Below are 15978 nucleotides of genomic sequence, written 5' to 3' on the forward strand. Positions count from 1 at the left end.
TGCCCTCAGATGATTCGATCATATTTATAATGTTACCTGTAACGCTGATGGTGTCTATCATTGTCCACGTCCTTACCACTTGATTGAACTTCCACATGTCTATATCAACATGTGGTACTATGGGAAGCCTCCCATATATATAGTCACGTTCTCCCTTCACCCTCCCTACCAATATCAACCCATAATCTAAAGGTCCCGACATATAAGGCACTACTGTGGGCAATGAAACATTAGAGTAACATTTTTCACCAGAGCATTTTGAGTCAATTGTTGTAGGGATATGCAAAGTAGATACCCTCCTCACTCTAACATAGGGGATATTATCATCATTATTGACTGCATCATTACAAAAATATTCTAAATATCGACAGGTAGCTGACAAACAAACAATAACATTACCACGGCGATAACTCCACAATGGGGATGGAAAAGTGTCTGAGAGAATGACCTCGTCATCTTCAAAGAGACTAATCTTCTTTACTGTCCATACTTGAGTCTTGGAATTATATCGAGCAAGGCAAAGAAAGTCTTGACAATTACCAAACAGATAAACTCTAAAATGTTCTGTATTCATCTCTCTTTCCATTTGTGCTGTTCCGTGGACAATGAGGCAGCTGAGAAGTTCAATATGGTTGCAGTTGTGTGGATAAATGTTTGGCAACCTCTTGCACTGGGCAGTGAGAGGATTGACAACGTACAAAGTCAAGTCAGATCGGGCCACTAGAAATAAACCATCACAGCTGGCTTTGATGCCTAGGGTTTTCATTCCCAGATTTTCCCAATCACAAGGGACTTTGATTGGAAACCAGCTTTTTGATATCAAGCTAAAACCCCACATATCTAAATTATGGTTGTTAATCACAATGCAGGCTTCGGTTCTGTTATACTTACTTTGAAAATGTTTGGAAGTATAAACAGTAGCCCAGTCATCATATACCAATCGAGAAGTTGCCATATCTGCTAGACGAAGTCTTGAAAAAATATTCTCCAGCACGTCCGACGGAAGAAAAATGGATTCACCATCTTCTTTATTTACTCTGTGGACAACAGCTTTACTATCTTTACTGGTTGTACCTCTACGAAGCCTTTTTCTGCTGAGCCGAAGACAAATCTCCTCAAAGGAAGGGCCTGTAGGAATCTGATAATAGCGGTAAAACCCTTGAATGAGATGACTCATTGGAATATTTTCACCGAAGCAAATGACTGCTTTTCTCCATTCGGGCGTGTAGACTGAAACAAATTTCTGAATCCCTATGAACAATTTTCTTTTGCCCAGACATTTCTCTTCTTCTTCTCTTTGCGTTGAAAGCATGTTTTCAATCCTTTGGAAGATTGAATCCACCTTCGAAGCCTCTTCTTGGCATCTGCTCTCCATATTAAGACCTGCAAAAGCGCAAATATGGAGAGCGAAAGCGATGCCGCGTGAAATGTCGTGAAATGTTGAAGACAGACCCGAAACAAAGAATGGCCGAAGAATTACCGCAGTCTAACACACGGAAGGCTCGCTGTGAGAGTGTAGACTGGTGTTAAATAGGGTTTGGTATCTCTTGTCGGTCAATAGTGAGGTGTTCGGAGTTTAGGGTTTGGGCTTAGGCTTTACCGTTTACCTGCATTCAACGATGTTAGTACCGTCTGAAAATTGTGCCCCAGGTTCTATTACCGATGTTTTAGGGCCACGGCCTTTGCGCGCTGAGAGGGAAATACCGCTCCCAATAAATGGGGAGCCCAAGGGAAAGCAATAATCACGAGGTTACAATCACAGGGAAAGCAATAATCACGAGGTTACAATCACTTGGTCAGAGAAGCATATAGTATTAAATAATTTCTATATTTGGAAATATTCATAGTCTGATATGCAAAAGCATAACAAAGTGGGTTTATTCTTTTGGGTATTAGTGTGTTTGTGGGGATTGGAGCTACAAAGGGAAAAGTAGGTGTATATGTGTATGTGTTTTTGAACCATTATTATTATTTTTTATTTTTATTTTGGTGAATTAATAATATTTTTGTGTTATTTAGGTATAATAATATATAGGAGTTGTTTTTAAAGTTTAGATGTGGTTATTTAAATTATTTTTTTGACTTTATTGTATATATGGATTCAACATCCTCAGAACTAGTAAGACACTTAGATTGTGAAGAGTTTATTTTTCAAACTTGTAATGTCTATGAATATCTGTCTCTTTTTAGACAAATTAGTTAAATCCGAAAATAAACCAATAAATTTTCCATTTTTGATTATTATTCTGATAGTAAAAGAATAGTTATAACTTCCAAGTTAAATATATTAATTAACTTGTAATAATATTTATAATCCAAAAAAAATATATCTATTAATTTATTCCTTAACAAAAACTTATTTCCCAAACTCCACCATTAAGAGGGACCCTCTATGCTAGGGGTAACCTGCTCTTTGGGTCGTGATTTAGAAAATTTTCAATAATTATGGTCTAAGATAACTTTTAATATTAACTATAATAAAAGTATTATTATTAACCATGGGTTTATAAACTTAGCTTTTGTTTTGGGATTGAAGTAATGATTTTTGTTTCGAGGAAAAAATGTTGAGATTTATTAGTATAAAAATTTAATATTTTAACATTATTTTATGAAGAATTTTTTTATTTTAATTTATTATGAATGAGTTTTAAGGCAGAAATATAGTTATTTATTTGTTTTTTGTTTTTTATTATTTTTAATGTGTTATTAATTTTTTAATGGTTAATTTTGAAAATAAATTATATATTTTTTCATATAATAAAATAATATGCATTTTTAATATTATATTGGACATTAAGTTTAAGTTTTTATTGGAAGTTCTACTTAGCTTAATTAAGTATGTAATTAATGTTGAATTGTTTTTCAAGTGAGAACTTATCATAATACCAATTTATAGTAATCTTAAAACTCTCATCAACATGAGGTCTCACTTGCTAAACTGTTTTCCTATTATATCAGGAAGAGGCTACGTTTCTCCCATATGGATCCATGCAAAACCCCACTTGCTCAATTATTTTCCTCTTGCATCAGATAGTAACCCACTTGCTCAATTATCTTCCTCATGCATGGAGGAGTGACCTAATTTCTTAATCATCTTCCTCATGCATCAGGGAGTGACTCACTTGCTCAACCATCTTCCTCATGTGTCGAGAAGCGACCCAGTTACTTGACCCACTTCTCTTCCATAGATTTGCACATAGCCACAATTGCTGGATCATCTTCTTGCATTGGAGAACAATCTACTTTCTCTACAATATTTCTTAATCATCTTCCTCATGCATCAGGGAGTGACCCGCTTGCCCAACCATTTTCCTCCTACATCGGGTAGTGACCCAGTTACTCAACCCTACTCCTCATATGTGAAGGAGTGACCTAGTTGCTTCAGTCTCTTCCTCCCATGTTAGGGAGAAACTGAGTTGCTAACCCCTTTTCCTCCTGCATTAGGGGAGTGACTAAGTTCGTCCCCCAAGCATTCATGTGAAGCACTGCTTATGAGATATATGCTCGACCAAGCATGATTTCTTTAATGAATTATCTTCATATAGAAGTGTTTTGCGAGCAAAGGCCTAATGTGAGGAACATTTATATTCAATGGCTTAAACTTTGTGAAGGTGTGAGTTCGATACTCCTTATTTGACATATATGTGTTTTATTATGGATATTGCATTGGAGGAAAATATGCTTATAGTTACTAGGAATGATACAAAAAGGATAGACAAAAATGATGTATTTTTTCTTACAAATAGTTGTAGATGAAAGCATTCAAACATTGGGTTTTCAATTCTTCGAAAAACAACATCTAAAGGTCTAGATTTCTTAACATTTTTACTTTTTTGGTCATTGGAAAAACCTAATATAATATAGATATGTGAAACTTGATTTTCATTTTTGAACATGGAAAAATAACATAATCTAATTTCTTTAGCCATTTTCTACATCAATTTTACATTCACATGGAAACCATCATTCTTTCTACAAGTTCTCTTAAAAATATTATTACCAACCTAGATCCATCTTAACCCTAGATCTATCAAACACTGAGAGGGATCAAATATCTCAAGGTGCAAACCTCTTTTTTGAGTTAAAAACTTGAGGAAATATTTTCACCTTGAGATATTTTATTCCCCTTGGTGCTTGACAGATTCATGGTTAAGATGGATCTAGGCTAGTTATATAATACTATATAATATTTATATTTGTATCTATGTGTCTCTTTCTTATTCCCTCCTTCTCTCTTCTCTCTCTTCCTCTCTCTCTCTTCCCCACTCCCTCTCTCCCCAATATCTCACTCTTTTTCCACCTATCCCTCCCTCTCTATGTTTCTCTATTTTTCCCTCTCTATCCCCCCACCATATATATATCTATACTTACCACCATAGCTTCTTCTTTATCTCTCTATCTAACCTCCCCAAACACAAAATCTCTCTCCCTTGATATATATCTCTCTTCCTCCATCCCTCCCTCTATCTCTCTATTCTTCCCTCTTTCCCCCTCCAACTCTATATCTATATCTCTCTATCTCTCCTTCTTTGTCTCTCTATCTCACCCCCAAAAAATACACACACTCTCTCCATATCTATCTATCTCTTTCTCCCTCCCTCTCCCTCTCCCTCTCTCTCTTTCTCTCTTCCCCTTCTCTCCCTCACTCTCTCTCCATCTCTCCCTTTTCATTCCTACTATCTCTACAACTTTCACCCTTTATTTATTTCTTCTTCCCTCCCTTTCTCTCCTCCTCCAACTCCATCTCTCTCCCTCTCTCCTTCTCCCCCTTGAGTCCTCTCTTTCTTCCTTCCTCCCTCTCTCTTTCTCTCCCACCTCCCTTTGTCTCTACCCCTCCCATCACTCTCTCTCTCTCTATGCCCTCCAACTCTGTCACTATCTCCCTCCCTCTCTCCTTCTATCTCTCCCCTCCATCTCTATGTCTCCCTCTCTTTCTCTTCCCCTTTTCTCTCTATCTCTCTCCTCTCCTCTTCTCTCTCGTCACTCCTCTCCTCTCTCCCTCACTCTCTCTCCATATCTCCCTTTTCACTTCTCTCTTTAATCCAGGTGGCTCCAGAGACACTCAAAGATCCAAGAGGGCTCAAGAAGGCTAAAAAATCAAAGTCTTCAAAATGTAGCAAAACCTGGACCAAGTCATAGAGCTTAGAAACATATTTACGACGATGGAAGGCAATACATGGAAGAAGAGGGGCCCACAATGTGCCACATGCCATCCCAATCAACATGTGGGACCCACAACATACATGAAAGCCCATTAACCATTGACACATGGAACTCCATCATTGGCTCTTATCCTTGCAAAAGAGCAAATAAAAAATAATATCAAAATCTCATTAAAAAAAAGACAAACCAATTTAAAAATATTAAGATATGGTTATTAAATAAATAACCATATAAAACAAAAAAATAATATTAAAACAAAACACAAATAAAATTTGGTTATCACAACCATATAAAATTCAAAATATGAGATGGTCGACATATGAGTTGGGTGCCATATATTATGGTTATGGTTATTATGAGTTGTAATAATAAAAATAATTTAAACGAATGGTGTATTAACAATATGCATATGTGGTTTAAGAAACAAGACTATTATTATAGGTTATGCAAACTTTATGTAGATAGCTTCGGTGGGCGGTCAAAGAAAATATATCATATGGTTTATACCATATAACATATGGTTTATACCATATAATGGGTGGAGTACACATACACCAAAAATACACAATTACATGGTTTTGAACCCACAACCGATCCAATTTCCAACATTCCAACATCCACCCGCCAACTAGGATGCCACACAAGTGCTTTGCAAAGTTTGTGAGGGGCTTTGTATTTAAAACTTTGTTCATTGTGGAGGAGGAGAAGCCGAAGTAGAAGAGCATGTGCGGAACCAGGAGAGGAGGAGGAACCACGCCCAATCGGGCACTAATTTGAGACATAACATTCCAAGGGAATATTCCACAAAATATTCCATGCAGATTAGTGAGGAATCTTTTAGATTCCCTTGGAGGTTGATTTTTGACAGAGTCGGAATGATGCCAACTTTATAGTCATTTTCTCAGAATTTCATAAGGAGTATAGTGGTGTGCTCAAAATTTTCATCCGAGCAGTGGATTTTTTATCCATCTTTAGGAAGGAATATTTGAGGAATTTTCGAGATTCCCAGGGGTCCAAATTTAGACGGTGTCAGAAAGGGGCCAAGTTTATAGTTGTTTGACACAATTTCATACCACAAATTCAATCGTGATGTCCGTTTCTGTAGCTAAGCTTTGCATTTTCAGACCATTCCAGAAAATGGAGGTATATGATATAGTAATTCCATGTCTTTCTTTTGTTTTGCTGAGATGATGATTTTGTTGTTGAGATCCTTGTTACCTTATGTTGAAGGATACTTGTATGCCACACCATGTGAGAATTTATTATCTTTTCATGCTGAAGGGGGCCCATATGAATGAGAGTTCCTATAGGAGAATGTCTCGTGGAGAGACATGTCACTCTGGTTGAGAGAATTTATCCTTGTAATGACAAAGAATATCCTATGTACATCATCATCATTTTGCAGCATTTAATGAAGCAGCTTCCCCACTCTTGACACCGAGCCCGAAGACATAATCCACACTGGGTGAAATCCATTATCAATGTCTGTGTGTCATTTGATTTGATGGTTTTCATTATGTTTTGTCTACTTTAAAGTATGCACATGTGGTTTTTCATACTCTTTCACATGAAATTCTACTGACATCACAAAAGTAAAAGATCTTGGTTAATTCCGGTAGCTAAGATATCAACATCACTCTCTCTACCTCCATCTCTATATGTCTTTGTTCTTGCCTCCCTCGCTCGTCCCCTCCAACTCCATCTCTCTCTACCATCCCTCTCTGCCCTCCACCTCTGTCACTATCTCCCTCACTCTCCCCCCCGCCCCCTCTCCCTCTTAAATTTGATCCCATTTTAAAGAAAATATCTAAATAAAACAAAAAAAAAACTCAATTGGTTGTAAAATATTAACCTTATATTTTGGATCAATCATGTAAAAGAAAATACAATAATGAAAAACTTAAAAGAATGTTGCGCTATCTTTCCTCAATTATCATGAGTCACTTTGCTTTCTCTTGTTGCTTGGATCCTTAATTAACATGGATCTATGCTAGTTCTTAATAATGTTTTATTTATTTTAAAAACTAGCTGTTTAATATAGCAGTTACTTATTAATATTTGTTTTTAAGAAATTAATAAACTAATATCACAGTTTAAATATTATTTTTCAAAAACTAGTAATATTTGGTTTTAATAAATTAATTTAACTATTACTTTTTAAAAACTAGCCGTTACATATTAATATTAATAAACTAATATCATTATTTAAATATTATTTTTCAAGAACTAGTAATATTTGGTTTTAATAAATTAATTTAAATATTAGTTGTCAAAAACTAGCCCGTTACCTATTAATATTTTTAATAAATTAATGAAATAATATCATTATTTAAATATTTTTTCAAAAACTAGCCATTTAATATCCTATTAATATTTTAATAAATTAATAAACTAGTATCATTATTTAAATATTATTTTTCAAGAACTAGTAATATTTGGTTTTAATAAATTAATTTAAATATTATTTTTCAAAAACTAGTTGTTTAATATAGTCATTACCTATTAATATTTTTAACAAATTAATGAAATACTATCATTATTTAAATATTTTTTTTCAAAAACTAGCTCTTTAATATAACGGTTACTTAATAGTATTTGTTTTTAATATATTAATATTATAATTTAAACATTATTATTCAAATATAGCCGTTACTTGAAATTATGTCTCTACATTGCTCCCTATTTAAGCTTTTGCCATGGTCTACCTCTCCATCTGGTCCTGATGATGAACCACACTCATTGGTTCGAAACGCTTTGCCCAAAAAATTCTCTCATGTGATTTCTATCGAAAGACTTTGTTTAATTCATTATCGATCACAAAAGCTTGAATACAGAAATATTATTTATATGATATAAATTTCACATTTTTATATATAATACTATCTTCATTTTTAATTTTATTAAAACCTTGATTTAATTTCTATGGGAGTATTTTAGTAGTTTTGAGGATAGAGGTTTAGATTATTCCAAAATTAATTATAACCTTTTTGCTTTTAGATTTAATTTAAAAAATGGTATTGATAAGCCATGGTATTGGCCCATGGTATTCTAACAAAGCCTATTTACAAGTTAATAATATCCATGGTAAAATGAGGGTGAGTATCCATGGTTAAGAATATTGTCATACTGTATAACATATTTTGATTGTAAAATAAGTTATAGTTTTTGGGCATGTGGTATTGATAAGTCATGATATTGGAACATGGTATTGCAACAAAGACTATACACAAGTTAATAATATCCATGGTAAAGTGAGGGTGAATATTCATGGTTAAGAATCTTGTCGTATCGTAAAATAAGTTATAGTTTTTGGGCATGTGGTATTGATAAGTCATGATATTGAAACATGGTATTGCAACAAAGACTATTCAAAAGTTAATAATATCCATGGTAAAGTGAAGGTGAATATTCATGGTTAAGAATCTTGTTGTATTGTAAGTATTGTGTTTTTATGTGCTTATTAATTAAATTTGAATATAGTTATGGAAACACTATTTTAATTTATAAATTAAAATGGATCTTAATTTATAGCTATTACTTACATGTTATATTTTTTAATGTGATATGTATATTTTGTTTTTGTTTTATCTAAAAAATTGTTTAATTCTATTAAAAAAACAAAATCAAAACATAACAAAATGAGTTTCATTATTTTTATTACTTTTAACTTTTTATTATTGATTGATGCAACATTTAAATGTACACTCATCTAGGTATCAAGGTTTATATTACTTTTAACTTTTTATTATTGATTGAGCTAACATTTAAATATTTACACTCATTAGCTATACTGGGCTCTATATTAATTTTAAATTTTTACTATTCTTTTAAGTTTTTAATTGAGAAATTATTTAAAATTGTTTACATACTTACATTACACCTACACATCTTCCATTACTATGTTATGAAACCAACTCACAAAAAGATAGAAAAGAGAGATCGACGCCTTAGAATTCAGCCTCTTTGAGGGGGCAACCTCCTTTACATTACATAAATGAGAAATTATTCGATGATTCAAATGACAAAACCTCCTTTCTATATATAGGAGTCTAAGGAGTCACAATATAACCCAGCCAACCTAACAATAATAATATAAAGCCACAAAAATAACAATAGAGGGATTCTATGGGGCACAGTAATAACAATATTGGGGCAATAGGGGCACAACAATATTAATAAGGGATACAACTACAATAGTAATGGGGTAATCACTAGTATTATAGGGACCCAACATGCCCCTCTCCTTCAAAAAAGTGTTGTCCTCAACGCTTCAGTAGTTCTGGATGCTTCTGTATAAAATTCTCATCCTCCCATGTGGAATCTTCAGCGGATAAGTTCTTCCACTTGATAAGATACTCCGAAATTGATTTATTTCGTAACTGTCAAGTTCTTGTTTCTGTGACTGCTTCTGGTTCCAATATAATTTTTCCTTCCTTGTCAAGTTCTGGCAATATTGTTTGAACTGGGAGCTTGTCACCTATAACCTTCTTTAAACATGAAACATGGAAAACTGGGTGCAATTGAGAAGCTGCAGGAAGCTCCAATTTATATGCCATAGTACCAATCTTTTGCAACACCTTGTACGGACCATAATACTTTGGTGATAATTTATTATCCTTCTTAGCTTGCTTGAGGGACATTTGCTTATATTGTTGTAGCCGTAGGAATACCCAATCATCTACATCAAAACTTCTTTCGCTGCGATGTTGATCTGCCTGTTGTTTCATTCTATTCTGTGCCAACACGAGGTTATCCTTTAAGAGTTGGAGGACATGGTGTTGATGTTCGATGTGATGTTCCACTGCTTGAACCTTAGAATTTTCTCTTAAATATGATGTGATGGATGGTGGCTGATATCCATAAAGTGCCATAAATGGGGTCATTTTTGTTGCTGTATGGAAGGAAGTGTTATACCACCATTCAGCCAGAGGCAACCATTTGACCCATTATGTCTATTTATCAGATACAAAGCAACGAAGATATCCTTCCAAACATTTGTTTACTATCTTAGTTTTCCCATGAGATTGAGGATGATAAGATGAGCTATGAGCTAACTGAGTACCAAGACAAGAAAATAATTCTATCCAAAAATTTCCAGTGAAAATAGGATCTTTGTCACTTACAATAATCTTTGGGTTTCCATGTAGCTTTTGAATTGTTTCCATAAATGCAGTAGAAACTGTACTGGCTTTAAATGGATGTGATAATGCACAAAAGTGTGCATACTTGGTAAGTTTGTCAACTACCACCATGATGACAATATTTCCCTCAGAATTGGGTAAACCTGTGATAAAATCCATTGAAACCTCCTCCCAACGTTGGCTTGGAATGGATAAAGGTTGTAATAGACCCGGTGTCTTAATTGTTTCAACTTTATTTTGTTGGCAAACCAAACATTCCACCACAAACTTTTGAATATCTGATTTAAGGCCCCCCCAAAAAAATTCCTTCTTAACCCTGTGGTAAGTTTTTAAAAATCCTGAGTGCCCTCCTAAGGGAGAAGTGTGCAATTCCATAAGAATCTTTTGTTTTAGCTGGGAATTCTTACAGAGGTATAAGCGATCTTTGTACCATAACGAATCATTTTTCCAGCTAAATGTATCAGACGTATTGGAGTCTTGTTGTAACTTTCGAATAAGTGCCCACACTTCTTCATCATTCTTCCATTACTCCCTTGCTTCGTTTATCCAATATGGTTGGATAATAGAAATGGTGCACAACAATGCTTCCACATCCTCATCCTTTCTTGAGAGTGCATCTGCCACCACATTTTGCTTCCCTTTTTTGTAGATGATTTCAAAGTCATAACCCAACATATTTGTGACCCACTTTTGTTGCTCTTCAGAGGATAATCTTTGTTCTAAAAAGTATTTAAGGCTATCATGATCCATTTTTACCTTGAAGTGTCTTCCCATTAGGTAGGGTCACCATTTCTTAAGTGCATGGAGTATTGCCAACATTTCCTTCTCATAAATAGCTTTGTGTAAAAACTTTCCCTTGATTGGACGACTTTCAAAAGCAATGGGTCTTTCATCTTGCATTAAAACAACACCAATTCCATTTCCTGAAGCATCGCATTCCACAATAAAGGTTTTTGTGAAGTATGGTGTAGCTAAGACCAGTTCTTGGCACATTGCCTCTTTAAGATGCTCGAAGGCCTTTGTTGCTTCTGGAGTCCATGAAAATGCATATTTCTTCAACAATGTTGTTAGAGGTGTTGCTATTCTCCCATAATTCTTAACAAACTTGCGATAATACCCTGTCAACCCGAGAAATCCTCGCAGATGCTTTATGGATGTGGGGATTTTCCATTCCTTAATGGCTTTATTTTTGCTAGGGTCTACCTTAACTCCTTCATGAGATACAATATGACCCAGATATTCCACCTCTTGTACTCCAAAGAAACATTTGGATCTTTTTGCATATAATTGTTTCTCCTCCAATAATTGTAGCACCCTGTCAACATGTTCAACATGATCCTTCCAAGACTTGCTATAGATTAGTATATCATCAAAAAATACTAACACAAATTTCTAAGGAATGGTTTGAAAATGAAATTCATCAAACCTTGAAATGTTGAAGGTGCATTGGTAAGGCCAAAGTGCATGACCAAAAATTCATAACGACCCTCATGAGTTCTAAATGTTGTTTTCAGAATGTCTTTAGTCTTCATTCTTATTTGATGATATCCTGAACGAAGATCCAACTTGGTGAAGTAAATTGATCCATGCAATTCATCAATGACTGGAATGGGAAACTTATCTTTAATAGTGAGCTTTTTGAGCTCCCTATAATCCGAACACATGCACCATGATCCATCCTTCTTGTGCACCAATACTACTGGAGCAGAGAAATTTCTTTGACTCGGTTGAATTATACTAGCCTCTAGCATTTCTGCAACCATACGTTCAAATTTCACTCTTTTGAGCACAGGGATATCTGTACGGCCTGATGTTTGGAGGAACACTTCCTGGAATCAGATGAATAGCGTGATCATGATCACGAATAGGTGGGAGACCTTTGGGAGTCTCAAATACCTTGGAATGATTGTCCAAGACTTTTTGGAGATCTGGAGAAATAGATGATTCTAATGTGGAAACATCTAGCGAACATAATTGTGCAATTACACCTCTTTGTTCCTTTTTTAGAAGCTTTGTCATACCGTTAGAGATGATTATCTTTCCCAGTTTCCCTACAATACCCCTTAATTCAACTTCCTTTCCTTCCACAGAAAATTTCATGAAAAGTTCTTGAAAATTAAAAGCTATTGTACCCAAGGATTGTAGCCATTGGACTCCTAGTACAACATCAACACCTCCCATTGGAATGGAAAGCATTGGGCTAGTCAATACATATTCTCCCATGGATAGCTTGATATTATGGCACTTTCTAGAGAAATTTATTGTTCCTCCATTTGCAACCATCACTTGACACTCTGGTGTTGGATATAAGAAGCAATTCAATTCTTTTGCTACCTTACAATGAATAAAATTGTGGGTACTTCCTGAATCAATCAACACTATTACCTTTTTCTTCCTGATTTGTCCTTCTATCTTGATGGTTTGAGGAGTGGTAATTCCTGCCAATGCATTACAAGATATGGTCAGATTCATTTCTTATTTATCTAGGCTTTGTTCCTGGAGTATATCCTCTTCTTTTGACCTTTCTTGCTCATTTTCTTCTTCCTCTTCATAATCTATGTAGAATAATTTCTTCTCAGCACACTTATGACCTTTAGTGTATTTGCTATCACAACTGTAACAAAGCCCTTTTGCTCTTTTTTCTTCCAATTGTTGTGGTGTCAACCTTATAGGTTGTGGAAAACTAGGGGCAACAACTTTTCCATCTTTATAGTTGTGAGTGGTATGCTTCCTGGTTGCCATAATTTTGCTTTCCATTTTTCTTGCTAACCTGAATGCCTTCTCTAATGAATCAGGTTCCCAAAGGTGAAAATCATGTTGGATATTATCCTTTAAAGTCCCTATGAACACATCAATCCTATGCTCCTCTGGAATATTTTTTACCCTTATGTTCAATTTTTGGAACTCCTCAATGTGCTCCATTATTGAACCCTTTTGTTTGAGACTTATCAATTGGCTAAAAAAAGTGTTTCTTTTTGTATCCTCATAATGTGCTGTCAATTCTTTCGTAAAAATTGCCCAAGTGATAATTTGTTTACGAGAGCAAAGCCATTGATACCATACAAATTGATTTGGTTCCAAATATAAAGTTGCAATATGTATCTTTTGTGTGTTTTGCACATTATTGAGATCGAAAAATTGCTCCATCTATAATATCCATGTTGCAGGATCCTTGCCATCAAACTTCCTCATCGATTTTTGGAATATGGTGGGTCTTCAATCCAAAATTAGAGTCTATGGAATCATGATTAACATTTCTTTTGTTCTCATCATGAGTTTCCTTTACTACCCTTTCACCATTAGTGACCATTTCTTGTAGCAACTTATTCATATTTATCTTCAATTCTTCCATCTTATCATCCATGCTATCAATTTTACCGTCCATGCCATTCATATTAGCTTCCATGCCATCCATATTAGCTTCTATGCCTTTCTTTAAACAATCCATATTAGCTTCTACACCTTTCTTTAAAACATCCATCTTAGCTTCTACATCTTTCCTTAAACCATCCATCTTAGATTTTGTTGCTTTTTGTGCAAGTGACACTTGTTGCACTTGGTCTCATAATTTTGATATATCATGTTGCATTTCTTCCTCTTCTTCATAATTCATGCTAGAGCTTTCAGGTTGCTTACTAGGTGTTTGAATTTTCTTTCCTTGGGGCATCAATTACCGATTCAAACTAATTTTTCAAACCAAGCTTATGAAAAAAAAAAAAAACTACACACCTTTTTTCAATTTGTAGAAGCTTAATATTGAATCTGATGTATCTCTGCAATTTCAGATCATCCAGTTTTGAAATTGTGACTTGTAGTAGCCCTCTGTGTCCTCTTTCCAATGCCACCAATCTGATCCAAGTTGGATTCTCCAAGGAAGAGTTATGCACAATCTCCCAAGATGACCTGATTATAGACTAGTTTAGTAGAGCGAACTTGTACGACATGCCACGAGTCACTGTTTCAACCTTTGGATCTAAAAAAGATATAAAAGAAAGTACAGTCCGTCCTCTTTCTGTAACTTCTTACGAAATTTCAATCCGATGCTCAGAGAGAAAGTTATGACAATTTTCCCTAGGTCACTTGTTTGGAATGTAATTCAGGAGTCTGCAAAAAGACCAACTTCCTCAGATCATATCTCCGCAAATATAGCACGAAAAGCTCTGAAATTCGGACCTGAGATTTACAACAATTTCTTCTCAAATGGGTTTTTTTTTAGCTTCTGAAACGTCGCAGAAAAAAAGTTATAGCGAAAATGCCACGATGACCTGTTTGGAGTAGCGAAACCCTAGAATCCAAAGCTTTGATACCAAATGTTATGAAACAAGCTCACAAAAAGATAGAAAAGAGAGATCCATGCCTTAGAATTCAGCCTCTTCGAGGGGGCAACCTCCTTTACATTACATAAATGAGCAATTCTTCGATGATTCAAATGACAAAACCTCCTTTCTATATATAGGAGTCTAGGGAGTCACAATATAACCCAGCCGACCTAACAATAATAATATAAAGCCACAAAAATAACAATAGAGGGATTCTATGGGGCACAGTAATAACAATATGGGGGCAATAGGGGCACAACAATATTAATAAGGGATAAAACTACAATAGTAATGGGGTAATCACTAGTATTATAAGGACCCAACATACTAGGTTGTAGAGCAACAAAAAATCACAGTTACCCTTGTTAGTTAAAGGAACCCCATCATTTACTTGAATGATTTCCATGTGGTTATTGTAGTTTTATCTATGATAAATTAAGAATATTTTTAAGCTAGATTATATAAAATTAAATATATAGGAGTTTGAAATGTGCACGCTGATAGTAAACTTGAGAATGTGAGAAATAGATTCTTTAATTAGGTCATGTAAAACTCCCTCATTTTAATCTACTCATTTTTTTTAGTAAAAAGAAAATATGTTTTTCTTAATTTACAAGAAAATACAATACCCTTCTAATACAAAACAAGATATGCAACGATATATAATTATATATGCACTAAAAAATACTTCTATAATCTTATAAATACAACCATTTATTCATAAACATAGTCTAAATTTTTATTGAAAGACTCCTAACTTTAACAACAACTCGTTTCACAATTTTAAATCATTAACTTGCACCTAATCATTTTTAATAACAAGTGTACATGCATTGTCTACACTCTAATGTAAGATCCCTTAATCATAACCTATTACATTTATGCATTAGAGAGTTATTCCACAACACTCAAACCTAAAGCTACAATGCTAAATCTATAAAAATTATAACACCCCTATTGTGACCCCTTATGTATTTGTACAAATATTTTCTAGGATGGTGATATAAGATATGTTGGGTTTACATGTCAAAATGGATATATGTTTTTTCTACTAGTGTTCCTATGTATATATGTTTTTAGGCTTGCGTGCCTATGTAATTTTAGGTTTGTGAACCTATGTGCTAAAAGGGTAACAAACCTAACTATGTAAATATGTATTAGGGAGGGTTTTAGTTAAAAAATGGAGGAGTTTGTTGCTTCAATCTTAGAGAGAATCTTTAATATGAACTAGGGAGAGTTTTAGTTAAAAGCAATGAAGGATATTATTTCTTCATCTTGAGAAAGTATGTAATCCTAAGTGGGCCAAATAGTGTTTATGTCTAAGATTAAATTGAGTGACTTTGTTTTTTCTGTGG

Source organism: Pinus tabuliformis, chromosome 8 (assembly GCF_031772625.1).
Source record: "Pinus tabuliformis cultivar Carrire ecotype Pingquan chromosome 8, CPIR1, whole genome shotgun sequence".
NCBI classification, from domain to species: domain Eukaryota; kingdom Viridiplantae; phylum Streptophyta; class Pinopsida; order Pinales; family Pinaceae; genus Pinus; species Pinus tabuliformis.